The following is a 13,044-nucleotide window of genomic DNA, read 5'->3' as shown; positions in this document are numbered from 1 at the left end:
CCGCCTTGCTCAAAGCCAGCGCCAGCCACCGGCGCCCGCCAGGGACCCTCCTCAGCAGCCCAACCCCATCGCCCTTCCTCCGCCACCCTTCCCTCGCCCACCCACCGACGCCAGGACCCGACTGAGAGACTCGAGAGCACGGCTGGCACAGACGAACGCACAGACACTCGGGGAAAGACAGAGACCCAGAGAGAGGGAGATGTAGATAGAGAGGAAGAGACACACAGGGGGAGACACAGACAGAGCATCCAACACACAGACCCGCTCGGACCGCACGACAGACGCACGCAGACCCTGACCTGGATGTGCACAGGGACTCAGACTCAGGTGCCCCCGACAGAAACAGACACACAGCCCACACACACCGCACAGCACACAGCACAGCACAGCACAGCACAGCACAGGACAGCACAGAACACCACACCACAGCACACCACACACACACACACACACACACACACACACACACACACACACACAAACACACACACACACACGGAGGAGGCTGTGTTGGCGAGGAAGCTGGCCCCGGGGAGGGTGGTCGTCCTTGGGCGTGGTTTGGGCGCCCAGGAGCTCCTCGGGGCCCGAGGACTTGCAGCCCAGTCTCCAGGAAACCCGCTCTGCTCCCATTCCTGCCCGGGACCCTCTGTGGCCCTGGGCGCGTACGGGCCATTCTCCTATGCTCTCGTCCTTGACTTGGGGGGCCGCTTTTGCTCGTCGGGCGCCGCGCGCCGCCGTCCCGCCGTGTCGATGAGCGAACGAGCCTCGCTCGTCGCTTCGCCGTTGCGGGGAGACTGAGCACGGACTCGGGTGTCAACGGGTGGTCCCGGGTGCCAACGGGTGAGGGCCCGGGCGGTCGGGCATCTTATATCATGCCCACACGGAGCGGGGACCCCCGGCCCGGGGGCAAAGGGACGGTGATCCGCCGGGAGGGGGGGAATGCCCGCCCGGGTGGAAGCGCAGCCCAGGGCTGCTGGGGAGAAGGTGGAGGCGTGCCCAGGCAGAAGATGGGGCCGGTTGCCCGGTGTGCCTGGGCACTCGGGGCGGCCCAGGGGAATGGCCAGTGACTCGGTGGATGAGGGCCCGAGGCGCGGGACCTCGGAAGGGCACGCCTGCCTGCCGGGCCGGGGTGCCGTCCCATACGCGCTCCCACCCCCACCCCCACCCCCACCCCGCCCCCTACGCCAACCCCCTCCCCCACACCCCTCCCCCACCCCCGGCCCCACCCCCACCGCGCCCCCTACGCCCACCCCCTCCCCCACACCCCTCCCCCACCCCCACCCCCACCCCCACCCCGCCCCCTACGCCCACCCTCTCCCCCACACCCCTCCCCCACACCCGGCCCCACCCCCACCGCGCCCCAAGCCCGCCGCGGTCCTCGCCGCCCTCCCCCTTTACCTCCCTCCGAACCCGCCGCTTCCCCCCGACCCACCCGCCCCCGCCGCCCCCCAGCCCGCCCTTGTTCAAGTGGGCGTGGGCGTGGTGGCTTGCAGGTGGAAGGGCCGGCTGGCGGCCGTTTGCCCGTGCAGCCGGCACCCGCAGCGGGCCCGGGACCCGCGGGGCGGTGCGCGCGTGGCGAGGGGCCGGGGGCCAGGGGGTGTTTGGAGGAAGCCTTGCTGGGTAAGGCGGGGGGGGGGGGGCTGTGGCGGCAAAGGGAGGGCAAGGGAGGCCGAAGGGGCAAGAAAAGACCAAGAAAAAAAGCCTACAGCACCCGGTATTCCCAGGCGGTCTCCCATCCAAGTACTAACCAGGCCCGACCCTGCTTAGCTTCCGAGATCAGACGAGATCGGGCGCGTTCAGGGTGGTATGGCCGTAGACGTGAGCTGCTGCCACTAGGCGCCCTAAGAGCCTGCTCTGTGCCTCCCGACCCGCGCCCTGCCGCTCTTCGCTCCTCACTCCCCACCCGCCCCCCCTCCTGCCCTGGGCCTTGCACCTGCCTGCCCGCCTGCCTGCCTTCCAACCGGCCCAGGGGACGGGGGCGCCTGCAGCGCCCCCCTGTCGCGAAAGTCCAGGCACTCTCCCGCACGGGGACTCTCCAGTCCCGGCAGCCGCCGCCGCCACCGCCGCCTGGCTCCCGAGATGGCAAAGGGGAGCGTCGGGGCGCCGGGAGCGCGGCCCGCGCGGTGTTCTCCGCGCCCACCCACCCACCGTCCCCCACCCTCCGCCCGAGGGCAAGCGAGGGCCGCCACCAGGCCTTCCCGCCTCTCCACCCCGCCTTGCTCAAAGCCAGCGCCAGCCACCGGCGCCCGCCAGGGACCCTCCTCAGCAGCCCAACCCCATCGCCCTTCCTCCGCCACCCTTCCCTCGCCCACCCACCGACGCCAGGACCCGACTGAGAGACTCGAGAGCACGGCTGGCACAGACGAACGCACAGACACTCGGGGAAAGACAGAGACCCAGAGAGAGGGAGATGTAGATAGAGAGGAAGAGACACACAGGGGGAGACACAGACAGAGCATCCAACACACAGACCCGCTCGGACCGCACGACAGACGCACGCAGACCCTGACCTGGATGTGCACAGGGACTCAGACTCAGGTGCCCCCGACAGAAACAGACACACAGCCCACACACACGGCACAGCACACAGCACAGCACAGCACAGCACAGCACAGGACAGCACAGAACACCACACCACAGCACACCACACACACACACACACACACACACACACACACACACACACACACACACAAACACACACACACACACGGAGGAGGCTGTGTTGGCGAGGAAGCTGGCCCCGGGGAGGGTGGTCGTCCTTGGGCGTGGTTTGGGCGCCCAGGAGCTCCTCGGGGCCCGAGGACTTGCAGCCCAGTCTCCAGGAAACCCGCTCTGCCCCCATTCCTGCCCGGGACCCTCTGTGGCCCTGGGCGCGTACGGGCCATTCTCCTATGCTCTCGTCCTTGACTTGGGGGGCCGCTTTTGCTCGTCGGGCGCCGCGCGCCGCCGTCCCGCCGTGTCGATGAGCGAGCGAGCCTCGCTCTTCGCTTCGCCGTTGCGGGGAGACTGAGCACGGACTCGGGTGTCAACGGGTGGTCCCGGGTGCCAACGGGTGAGGGCCCGGGCGGTCGGCCATCTTGTATCATGCCCACACGGAGCGGGGACCCCCGGCCCGGGGGCAAAGGGACGGTGATCCGCCGGGAGGGGGGGAATGCCCGCCCGGGTGGAAGCGCAGCCCAGGGCTGCTGGGGAGAAGGTGGAGGCGTGCCCAGGCAGAAGATGGGGCCGGTTGCCCGGTGTGCCTGGGCACTCGGGGCGGCCCAGGGGAATGGCCAGTGACTCGGTGGATGAGGGCCCGAGGCGCGGGACCTCGGAAGGGCACGCCTGCCTGCCGGGCCGGGGTGCCGTCCCATACGCGCTCCCACCCCCACCCCCACCCCCACCCCGCCCCCTACGCCCACCCCCTCCCCCACACCCCTCCCCCACCCCCGGCCCCACCCCCACCGCGCCCCCTACGCCCACCCCCTCCCCCACACCCCTCCCCCACCCCCACCCCCACCCCCACCCCGCCCCCTACGCCCACCCTCTCCCCCACACCCCTCCCCCACACCCGGCCCCACCCCCACCGCGCCCCAAGCCCGCCGCGGTCCTCGCCGCCCTCCCCCTTTACCTCCCTCCGAACCCGCCGCCTCCCCCCGACCCACCCGCCCCCGCCGCCCCCCAGCCCGCCCTTGTTCAAGTGGGCGTGGGCGTGGTGGCTTGCAGGTGGAAGGGCCGGCTGGCGGCCGTTTGCCCGTGCAGCCGGCACCCGCAGCGGGCCCGGGACCCGCGGGGCGGTGCGCGCGTGGCGAGGGGCCGGGGGCCAGGGGGTGTTTGGAGGAAGCCTTGCTGGGTAAGGCGGGGGGTGGGGGGCTGTGGCGGCAAAGGGAGGGCAAGGGAGGCCGAAGGGGCAAGAAAAGACCAAGAAAAAAAGCCTACAGCACCCGGTATTCCCAGGCGGTCTCCCATCCAAGTACTAACCAGGCCCGACCCTGCTTAGCTTCCGAGATCAGACGAGATCGGGCGCGTTCAGGGTGGTATGGCCGTAGACGTGAGCTGCTGCCACTAGGCGCCCTAAGAGCCTGCTCTGTGCCTCCCGACCCGCGCCCTGCCGCTCTTCGCTCCTCACTCCCCACCCGCCCCCCCTCCTGCCCTGGGCCTTGCACCTGCCTGCCCGCCTGCCTGCCTTCCAACCGGCCCAGGGGACGGGGGCGCCTGCAGCGCCCCCCTGTCGCGAAAGTCCAGGCACTCTCCCGCACGGGGACTCTCCAGTCCCGGCAGCCGCCGCCGCCACCGCCGCCTGGCTCCCGAGATGGCAAAGGGGAGCGTCGGGGCGCCGGGAGCGCGGCCCGCGCGGTGTTCTCCGCGCCCACCCACCCACCGTCCCCCACCCTCCGCCCGAGGGCAAGCGAGGGCCGCCACCAGGCCTTCCCGCCTCTCCACCCCGCCTTGCTCAAAGCCAGCGCCAGCCACCGGCGCCCGCCAGGGACCCTCCTCAGCAGCCCAACCCCATCGCCCTTCCTCCGCCACCCTTCCCTCGCCCACCCACCGACGCCAGGACCCGACTGAGAGACTCGAGAGCACGGCTGGCACAGACGAACGCACAGACACTCGGGGAAAGACAGAGACCCAGAGAGAGGGAGATGTAGATAGAGAGGAAGAGACACACAGGGGGAGACACAGACAGAGCATCCAACACACAGACCCGCTCGGACCGCACGACAGACGCACGCAGACCCTGACCTGGATGTGCACAGGGACTCAGACTCAGGTGCCCCCGACAGAAACAGACACACAGCCCACACACACCGCACAGCACACAGCACAGCACAGCACAGCACAGCACAGGACAGCACAGAACACCACACCACAGCACACCACACACACACACACACACACACAGACACACACACACACACACACACACACACACACGGAGGAGGCTGTGTTGGCGAGGAAGCTGGCCCCGGGGAGGGTGGTCGTCCTTGGGCGTGGTTTGGGCGCCCAGGAGCTCCTCGGGGCCCGAGGACTTGCAGCCCAGTCTCCAGGAAACCCGCTCTGCTCCCATTCCTGCCCGGGACCCTCTGTGGCCCTGGGCGCGTACGGGCCATTCTCCTATGCTCTCGTCCTTGACTTGGGGGGCCGCTTTTGCTCGTCGGGCGCCGCGCGCCGCCGTCCCGCCGTGTCGATGAGCGAACGAGCCTCGCTCTTCGCTTCGCCGTTGCGGGGAGACTGAGCACGGACTCGGGTGTCAACGGGTGGTCCCGGGTGCCAACGGGTGAGGGCCCGGGCGGTCGGCCATCTTGTATCATGCCCACACGGAGCGGGGACCCCCGGCCCGGGGGCAAAGGGACGGTGATCCGCCGGGAGGGGGGGAATGCCCGCCCGGGTGGAAGCGCAGCCCAGGGCTGCTGGGGAGAAGGTGGAGGCGTGCCCAGGCAGAAGATGGGGCCGGTTGCCCGGTGTGCCTGGGCACTCGGGGCGGCCCAGGGGAATGGCCAGTGACTCGGTGGATGAGGGCCCGAGGCGCGGGACCTCGGAAGGGCACGCCTGCCTGCCGGGCCGGGGTGCCGTCCCATACGCGCTCCCACCCCCACCCCCACCCCCACCCCGCCCCCTACGCCCACCCCCTCCCCCACACCCCTCCCCCACCCCCGGCCCCACCCCCACCGCGCCCCAAGCCCGCCGCGGTCCTCGCCGCCCTCCCCCTTTACCTCCCTCCGAACCCGCCGCCTCCCCCCGACCCACCCGCCCCCGCCGCCCCCCAGCCCGCCCTTGTTCAAGTGGGCGTGGGCGTGGTGGCTTGCAGGTGGAAGGGCCGGCTGGCGGCCGTTTGCCCGTGCAGCCGGCACCCCCAGCGGGCCCGGGACCCGCGGGGCGGTGCGCGCGTGGCGAGGGGCCGGGGGCCAGGGGGTGTTTGGAGGAAGCCTTGCTGGGTAAGGCGGGGGGGGGGGGGCTGTGGCGGCAAAGGGAGGGGAAGGGAGGCCGAAGGGGCAAGAAAAGACCAAGAAAAAAAGCCTACAGCACCCGGTATTCCCAGGCGGTCTCCCATCCAAGTACTAACCAGGCCCGACCCTGCTTAGCTTCCGAGATCAGACGAGATCGGGCGCGTTCAGGGTGGTATGGCCGTAGACGTGAGCTGCTGCCACTAGGCGCCCTAAGAGCCTGCTCTGTGCCTCCCGACCCGCGCCCTGCCGCTCTTCGCTCCTCACTCCCCACCCGCCCCCCCTCCTGCCCTGGGCCTTGCACCTGCCTGCCCGCCTGCCTGCCTTCCAACCGGCCCAGGGGACGGGGGCGCCTGCAGCGCCCCCCTGTCGCGAAAGTCCAGGCACTCTCCCGCACGGGGACTCTCCAGTCCCGGCAGCCGCCGCCGCCACCGCCGCCTGGCTCCCGAGATGGCAAAGGGGAGCGTCGGGGCGCCGGGAGCGCGGCCCGCGCGGTGTTCTCCGCGCCCACCCACCCACCGTCCCCCACCCTCCGCCCGAGGGCAAGCGAGGGCCGCCACCAGGCCTTCCCGCCTCTCCACCCCGCCTTGCTCAAAGCCAGCGCCAGCCACCGGCGCCCGCCAGGGACCCTCCTCAGCAGCCCAACCCCATCGCCCTTCCTCCGCCACCCTTCCCTCGCCCACCCCCCGACGCCAGGACCCGACTGAGAGACTCGAGAGCACGGCTGGCACAGACGAACGCACAGACACTCGGGGAAAGACAGAGACCCAGAGAGAGGGAGATGTAGATAGAGAGGAAGAGACACACAGGGGGAGACACAGACAGAGCATCCAACACACAGACCCGCTCGGACCGCACGACAGACGCACGCAGACCCTGACCTGGATGTGCACAGGGACTCAGACTCAGGTGCCCCCGACAGAAACAGACACACAGCCCACACACACCGCACAGCACACAGCACAGCACAGCACAGCACAGGACAGCACAGAACACCACACCACAGCACACCACACACACACACACACACACACACAAACACACACACACACACGGAGGAGGCTGTGTTGGCGAGGAAGCTGGCCCCGGGGAGGGTGGTCGTCCTTGGGCGTGGTTTGGGCGCCCAGGAGCTCCTCGGGGCCCGAGGACTTGCAGCCCAGTCTCCAGGAAACCCGCTCTGCTCCCATTCCTGCCCGGGACCCTCTGTGGCCCTGGGCGCGTACGGGCCATTCTCCTATGCTCTCGTCCTTGACTTGGGGGGCCGCTTTTGCTCGTCGGGCGCCGCGCGCCGCCGTCCCGCCGTGTCGATGAGCGAACGAGCCTCGCTCTTCGCTTCGCCGTTGCGGGGAGACTGAGCACGGACTCGGGTGTCAACGGGTGGTCCCGGGTGCCAACGGGTGAGGGCCCGGGCGGTCGGCCATCTTGTATCATGCCCACACGGAGCGGGGACCCCCGGCCCGGGGGCAAAGGGACGGTGATCCGCCGGGAGGGGGGGAATGCCCGCCCGGGTGGAAGCGCAGCCCAGGGCTGCTGGGGAGAAGGTGGAGGCGTGCCCAGGCAGAAGATGGGGCCGGTTGCCCGGTGTGCCTGGGCACTCGGGGCGGCCCAGGGGAATGGCCAGTGACTCGGTGGATGAGGGCCCGAGGCGCGGGACCTCGGAAGGGCACGCCTGCCTGCCGGGCAGGGGTGCCGTCCCATACGCGCTCCCACCCCCACCCCCACCCCGCCCCCTACGCCCACCCCCTCCCCCACACCCCTCCCCCACCCCCGGCCCCACCCCCACCGCGCCCCAAGCCCGCCGCGGTCCTCGCCGCCCTCCCCCTTTACCTCCCTCCGAACCCGCCGCCTCCCCCCGACCCACCCGCCCCCGCCGCCCCCCAGCCCGCCCTTGTTCAAGTGGGCGTGGGCGTGGTGGCTTGCAGGTGGAAGGGCCGGCTGGCGGCCGTTTGCCCGTGCAGCCGGCACCCGCAGCGGGCCCGGGACCCGCGGGGCGGTGCGCGCGTGGCGAGGGGCCGGGGGCCAGGGGGTGTTTGGAGGAAGCCTTGCTGGGTAAGGCGGGGGGGGGGGGCTGTGGCGGCAAAGGGAGGGGAAGGGAGGCCGAAGGGGCAAGAAAAGACCAAGAAAAAAAGCCTACAGCACCCGGTATTCCCAGGCGGTCTCCCATCCAAGTACTAACCAGGCCCGACCCTGCTTAGCTTCCGAGATCAGACGAGATCGGGCGCGTTCAGGGTGGTATGGCCGTAGACGTGAGCTGCTGCCACTAGGCGCCCTAAGAGCCTGCTCTGTGCCTCCCGACCCGCGCCCTGCCGCTCTTCGCTCCTCACTCCCCACCCGCCCCCCCTCCTGCCCTGGGCCTTGCACCTGCCTGCCCGCCTGCCTGCCTTCCAACCGGCCCAGGGGACGGGGGCGCCTGCAGCGCCCCCCTGTCGCGAAAGTCCAGGCACTCTCCCGCACGGGGACTCTCCAGTCCCGGCAGCCGCCGCCGCCACCGCCGCCTGGCTCCCGAGATGGCAAAGGGGAGCGTCGGGGCGCCGGGAGCGCGGCCCGCGCGGTGTTCTCCGCGCCCACCCACCCACCGTCCCCCACCCTCCGCCCGAGGGCAAGCGAGGGCCGCCACCAGGCCTTCCCGCCTCTCCACCCCGCCTTGCTCAAAGCCAGCGCCAGCCACCGGCGCCCGCCAGGGACCCTCCTCAGCAGCCCAACCCCATCGCCCTTCCTCCGCCACCCTTCCCTCGCCCACCCACCGACGCCAGGACCCGACTGAGAGACTCGAGAGCACGGCTGGCACAGACGAACGCACAGACACTCGGGGAAAGACAGAGACCCAGAGAGAGGGAGATGTAGATAGAGAGGAAGAGACACACAGGGGGAGACACAGACAGAGCATCCAAAACACAGACCCGCTCGGACCGCACGACAGACGCACGCAGACCCTGACCTGGATGTGCACAGGGACTCAGACTCAGGTGCCCCCGACAGAAACAGACACACAGCCCACACACACCGCACAGCACACAGCACAGCACAGCACAGCACAGGACAGCACAGAACACCACACCACAGCACACCACACACACACACACACACACACACACACACACACACACACACACACACACACACAAACACACACACACACACGGAGGAGGCTGTGTTGGCGAGGAAGCTGGCCCCGGGGAGGGTGGTCGTCCTTGGGCGTGGTTTGGGCGCCCAGGAGCTCCTCGGGGCCCGAGGACTTGCAGCCCAGTCTCCAGGAAACCCGCTCTGCTCCCATTCCTGCCCGGGACCCTCTGTGGCCCTGGGCGCGTACGGGCCATTCTCCTATGCTCTCGTCCTTGACTTGGGGGGCCGCTTTTGCTCGTCGGGCGCCGCGCGCCGCCGTCCCGCCGTGTCGATGAGCGAACGAGCCTCGCTCTTCGCTTCGCCGTTGCGGGGAGACTGAGCACGGACTCGGGTGTCAACGGGTGGTCCCGGGTGCCAACGGGTGAGGGCCCGGGCGGTCGGCCATCTTGTATCATGCCCACACGGAGCGGGGACCCCCGGCCCGGGGGCAAAGGGACGGTGATCCGCCGGGAGGGGGGGAATGCCCGCCCGGGTGGAAGCGCAGCCCAGGGCTGCTGGGGAGAAGGTGGAGGCGTGCCCAGGCAGAAGATGGGGCCGGTTGCCCGGTGTGCCTGGGCACTCGGGGCGGCCCAGGGGAATGGCCAGTGACTCGGTGGATGAGGGCCCGAGGCGCGGGACCTCGGAAGGGCACGCCTGCCTGCCGGGCCGGGGTGCCGTCCCATACGCGCTCCCACCCCCACCCCCACCCCCACCCCGCCCCCTACGCCCACCCCCTCCCCCACACCCCTCCCCCACCCCCGGCCCCACCCCCACCGCGCCCCAAGCCCGCCGCGGTCCTCGCCGCCCTCCCCCTTTACCTCCCTCCGAACCCGCCGCCTCCCCCCGACCCACCCGCCCCCGCCGCCCCCCAGCCCGCCCTTGTTCAAGTGGGCGTGGGCGTGGTGGCTTGCAGGTGGAAGGGCCGGCTGGCGGCCGTTTGCCCGTGCAGCCGGCACCCGCAGCGGGCCCGGGACCCGCGGGGCGGTGCGCGCGTGGCGAGGGGCCGGGGGCCAGGGGGTGTTTGGAGGAAGCCTTGCTGGGTAAGGCGGGGGGGGGGGGGCTGTGGCGGCAAAGGGAGGGCAAGGGAGGCCGAAGGGGCAAGAAAAGACCAAGAAAAAAAGCCTACAGCACCCGGTATTCCCAGGCGGTCTCCCATCCAAGTACTAACCAGGCCCGACCCTGCTTAGCTTCCGAGATCAGACGAGATCGGGCGCGTTCAGGGTGGTATGGCCGTAGACGTGAGCTGCTGCCACTAGGCGCCCTAAGAGCCTGCTCTGTGCCTCCCGACCCGCGCCCTGCCGCTCTTCGCTCCTCACTCCCCACCCGCCCCCCCTCCTGCCCTGGGCCTTGCACCTGCCTGCCCGCCTGCCTGCCTTCCAACCGGCCCAGGGGACGGGGGCGCCTGCAGCGCCCCCCTGTCGCGAAAGTCCAGGCACTCTCCCGCACGGGGACTCTCCAGTCCCGGCAGCCGCCGCCGCCACCGCCGCCTGGCTCCCGAGATGGCAAAGGGGAGCGTCGGGGCGCCGGGAGCGCGGCCCGCGCGGTGTTCTCCGCGCCCACCCACCCACCGTCCCCCACCCTCCGCCCGAGGGCAAGCGAGGGCCGCCACCAGGCCTTCCCGCCTCTCCACCCCGCCTTGCTCAAAGCCAGCGCCAGCCACCGGCGCCCGCCAGGGACCCTCCTCAGCAGCCCAACCCCATCGCCCTTCCTCCGCCACCCTTCCCTCGCCCACCCACCGACGCCAGGACCCGACTGAGAGACTCGAGAGCACGGCTGGCACAGACGAACGCACAGACACTCGGGGAAAGACAGAGACCCAGAGAGAGGGAGATGTAGATAGAGAGGAAGAGACACACAGGGGGAGACACAGACAGAGCATCCAACACACAGACCCGCTCGGACCGCACGACAGACGCACGCAGACCCTGACCTGGATGTGCACAGGGACTCAGACTCAGGTGCCCCCGACAGAAACAGACACACAGCCCACACACACCGCACAGCACACAGCACAGCACAGCACAGCACAGCACAGGACAGCACAGAACACCACACCACAGCACACCACACACACACACACACACACACAGACACACACACACACACACACACACACACACGGAGGAGGCTGTGTTGGCGAGGAAGCTGGCCCCGGGGAGGGTGGTCGTCCTTGGGCGTGGTTTGGGCGCCCAGGAGCTCCTCGGGGCCCGAGGACTTGCAGCCCAGTCTCCAGGAAACCCGCTCTGCTCCCATTCCTGCCCGGGACCCTCTGTGGCCCTGGGCGCGTACGGGCCATTCTCCTATGCTCTCGTCCTTGACTTGGGGGGCCGCTTTTGCTCGTCGGGCGCCGCGCGCCGCCGTCCCGCCGTGTCGATGAGCGAACGAGCCTCGCTCTTCGCTTCGCCGTTGCGGGGAGACTGAGCACGGACTCGGGTGTCAACGGGTGGTCCCGGGTGCCAACGGGTGAGGGCCCGGGCGGTCGGCCATCTTGTATCATGCCCACACGGAGCGGGGACCCCCGGCCCGGGGGCAAAGGGACGGTGATCCGCCGGGAGGGGGGGAATGCCCGCCCGGGTGGAAGCGCAGCCCAGGGCTGCTGGGGAGAAGGTGGAGGCGTGCCCAGGCAGAAGATGGGGCCGGTTGCCCGGTGTGCCTGGGCACTCGGGGCGGCCCAGGGGAATGGCCAGTGACTCGGTGGATGAGGGCCCGAGGCGCGGGACCTCGGAAGGGCACGCCTGCCTGCCGGGCCGGGGTGCCGTCCCATACGCGCTCCCACCCCCACCCCCACCCCCACCCCGCCCCCTACGCCCACCCCCTCCCCCACACCCCTCCCCCACCCCCGGCCCCACCCCCACCGCGCCCCAAGCCCGCCGCGGTCCTCGCCGCCCTCCCCCTTTACCTCCCTCCGAACCCGCCGCCTCCCCCCGACCCACCCGCCCCCGCCGCCCCCCAGCCCGCCCTTGTTCAAGTGGGCGTGGGCGTGGTGGCTTGCAGGTGGAAGGGCCGGCTGGCGGCCGTTTGCCCGTGCACAGGCACCCGCAGCGGGCCCGGGACCCGCGGGGCGGTGCGCGCGTGGCGAGGGGCCGGGGGCCAGGGCGTGTTTGGAGGAAGCCTTGCTGGGTAAGGCGGGGGGGGGGGCTGTGGCGGCAAAGGGAGGGGAAGGGAGGCCGAAGGGGCAAGAAAAGACCAAGAAAAAAAGCCTACAGCACCCGGTATTCCCAGGCGGTCTCCCATCCAAGTACTAACCAGGCCCGACCCTGCTTAGCTTCCGAGATCAGACGAGATCGGGCGCGTTCAGGGTGGTATGGCCGTAGACGTGAGCTGCTGCCACTAGGCGCCCTAAGAGCCTGCTCTGTGCCTCCCGACCCGCGCCCTGCCGCTCTTCGCTCCTCACTCCCCACCCGCCCCCCCTCCTGCCCTGGGCCTTGCACCTGCCTGCCCGCCTGCCTGCCTTCCAACCGGCCCAGGGAACGGGGGCGCCTGCAGCGCCCCCCTGTCGCGAAAGTCCAGGCACTCTCCCGCACGGGGACTCTCCAGTCCCGGCAGCCGCTGCCGCCACCGCCGCCTGGCTCCCGAGATGGCAAAGGGGAGCGTCGGGGCGCCGGGAGCGCGGCCCGCGCGGTGTTCTCCGCACCCACCCACCCACCGTCCCCCACCCTCCGCCCGAGGGCAAGCGAGGGCCGCCACCAGGCCTTCCCGCCTCTCCACCCCGCCTTGCTCAAAGCCAGCGCCAGCCACCGGCGCCCGCCAGGGACCCTCCTCAGCAGCCCAACCCCATCGCCCTTCCTCCGCCACCCTTCCCTCGCCCACCCACCGACGCCAGGACCCGACTGAGAGACTCGAGAGCACGGCTGGCACAGACGAACGCACACACACTCGGGGAAAGACAGAGACCCAGAGAGAGGGAGATGTAGATAGAGAGGAAGAGACACACAGGGGGAGACACAGACAGAGCATCCAACACACAGACCCACTCGGACCGCACGACAGACGCACGCAGACCCTGACCTGGATG

General features: G+C 70.6%; 6 non-coding genes across 6 annotated transcripts; all 6 read right to left on the bottom strand.

Moving 5' to 3' along the window:
• Positions 1 to 1,699: 1,699 nt before the first annotated feature.
• Positions 1,700 to 1,818, bottom strand: LOC148161384 (5S ribosomal RNA). The gene has a single exon (XR_015767577.1). It is a non-coding gene; the product is annotated as a 5S ribosomal RNA (ribosomal RNA).
• Positions 1,819 to 3,914: 2,096 nt separating this feature from the next.
• LOC148161383 (5S ribosomal RNA) lies at positions 3,915 to 4,033 on the bottom strand. The gene has a single exon (XR_015767576.1). It is a non-coding gene; the product is annotated as a 5S ribosomal RNA (ribosomal RNA).
• Positions 4,034 to 5,997: 1,964 nt separating this feature from the next.
• On the bottom strand, positions 5,998 to 6,116 carry LOC148161382 (5S ribosomal RNA). Its single transcript, XR_015767575.1, has one exon. It is a non-coding gene; the product is annotated as a 5S ribosomal RNA (ribosomal RNA).
• A 1,938-nt stretch (positions 6,117 to 8,054) lies between these two features.
• Positions 8,055 to 8,173, bottom strand: LOC148161381 (5S ribosomal RNA). Its single transcript, XR_015767574.1, has one exon. It is a non-coding gene; the product is annotated as a 5S ribosomal RNA (ribosomal RNA).
• A 1,975-nt stretch (positions 8,174 to 10,148) lies between these two features.
• Positions 10,149 to 10,267, bottom strand: LOC148161380 (5S ribosomal RNA). The gene has a single exon (XR_015767573.1). It is a non-coding gene; the product is annotated as a 5S ribosomal RNA (ribosomal RNA).
• A 1,959-nt stretch (positions 10,268 to 12,226) lies between these two features.
• On the bottom strand, positions 12,227 to 12,345 carry LOC148161379 (5S ribosomal RNA). Its single transcript, XR_015767572.1, has one exon. It is a non-coding gene; the product is annotated as a 5S ribosomal RNA (ribosomal RNA).
• Positions 12,346 to 13,044: the final 699 nt, after the last annotated feature.

This window comes from Eumetopias jubatus, unplaced genomic scaffold (genome assembly GCF_037043125.1).
Source record: "Eumetopias jubatus isolate StellerSeaLion01/CBP00866 unplaced genomic scaffold, mEumJub1_p1.0 scaffold_187, whole genome shotgun sequence".
In the NCBI taxonomy this organism is placed as follows: Eukaryota; Metazoa; Chordata; class Mammalia; order Carnivora; family Otariidae; genus Eumetopias; species Eumetopias jubatus.
Note: the sequence above shows the minus strand (reverse complement) of the source record. Positions and strands in the feature narration are given on the sequence as shown.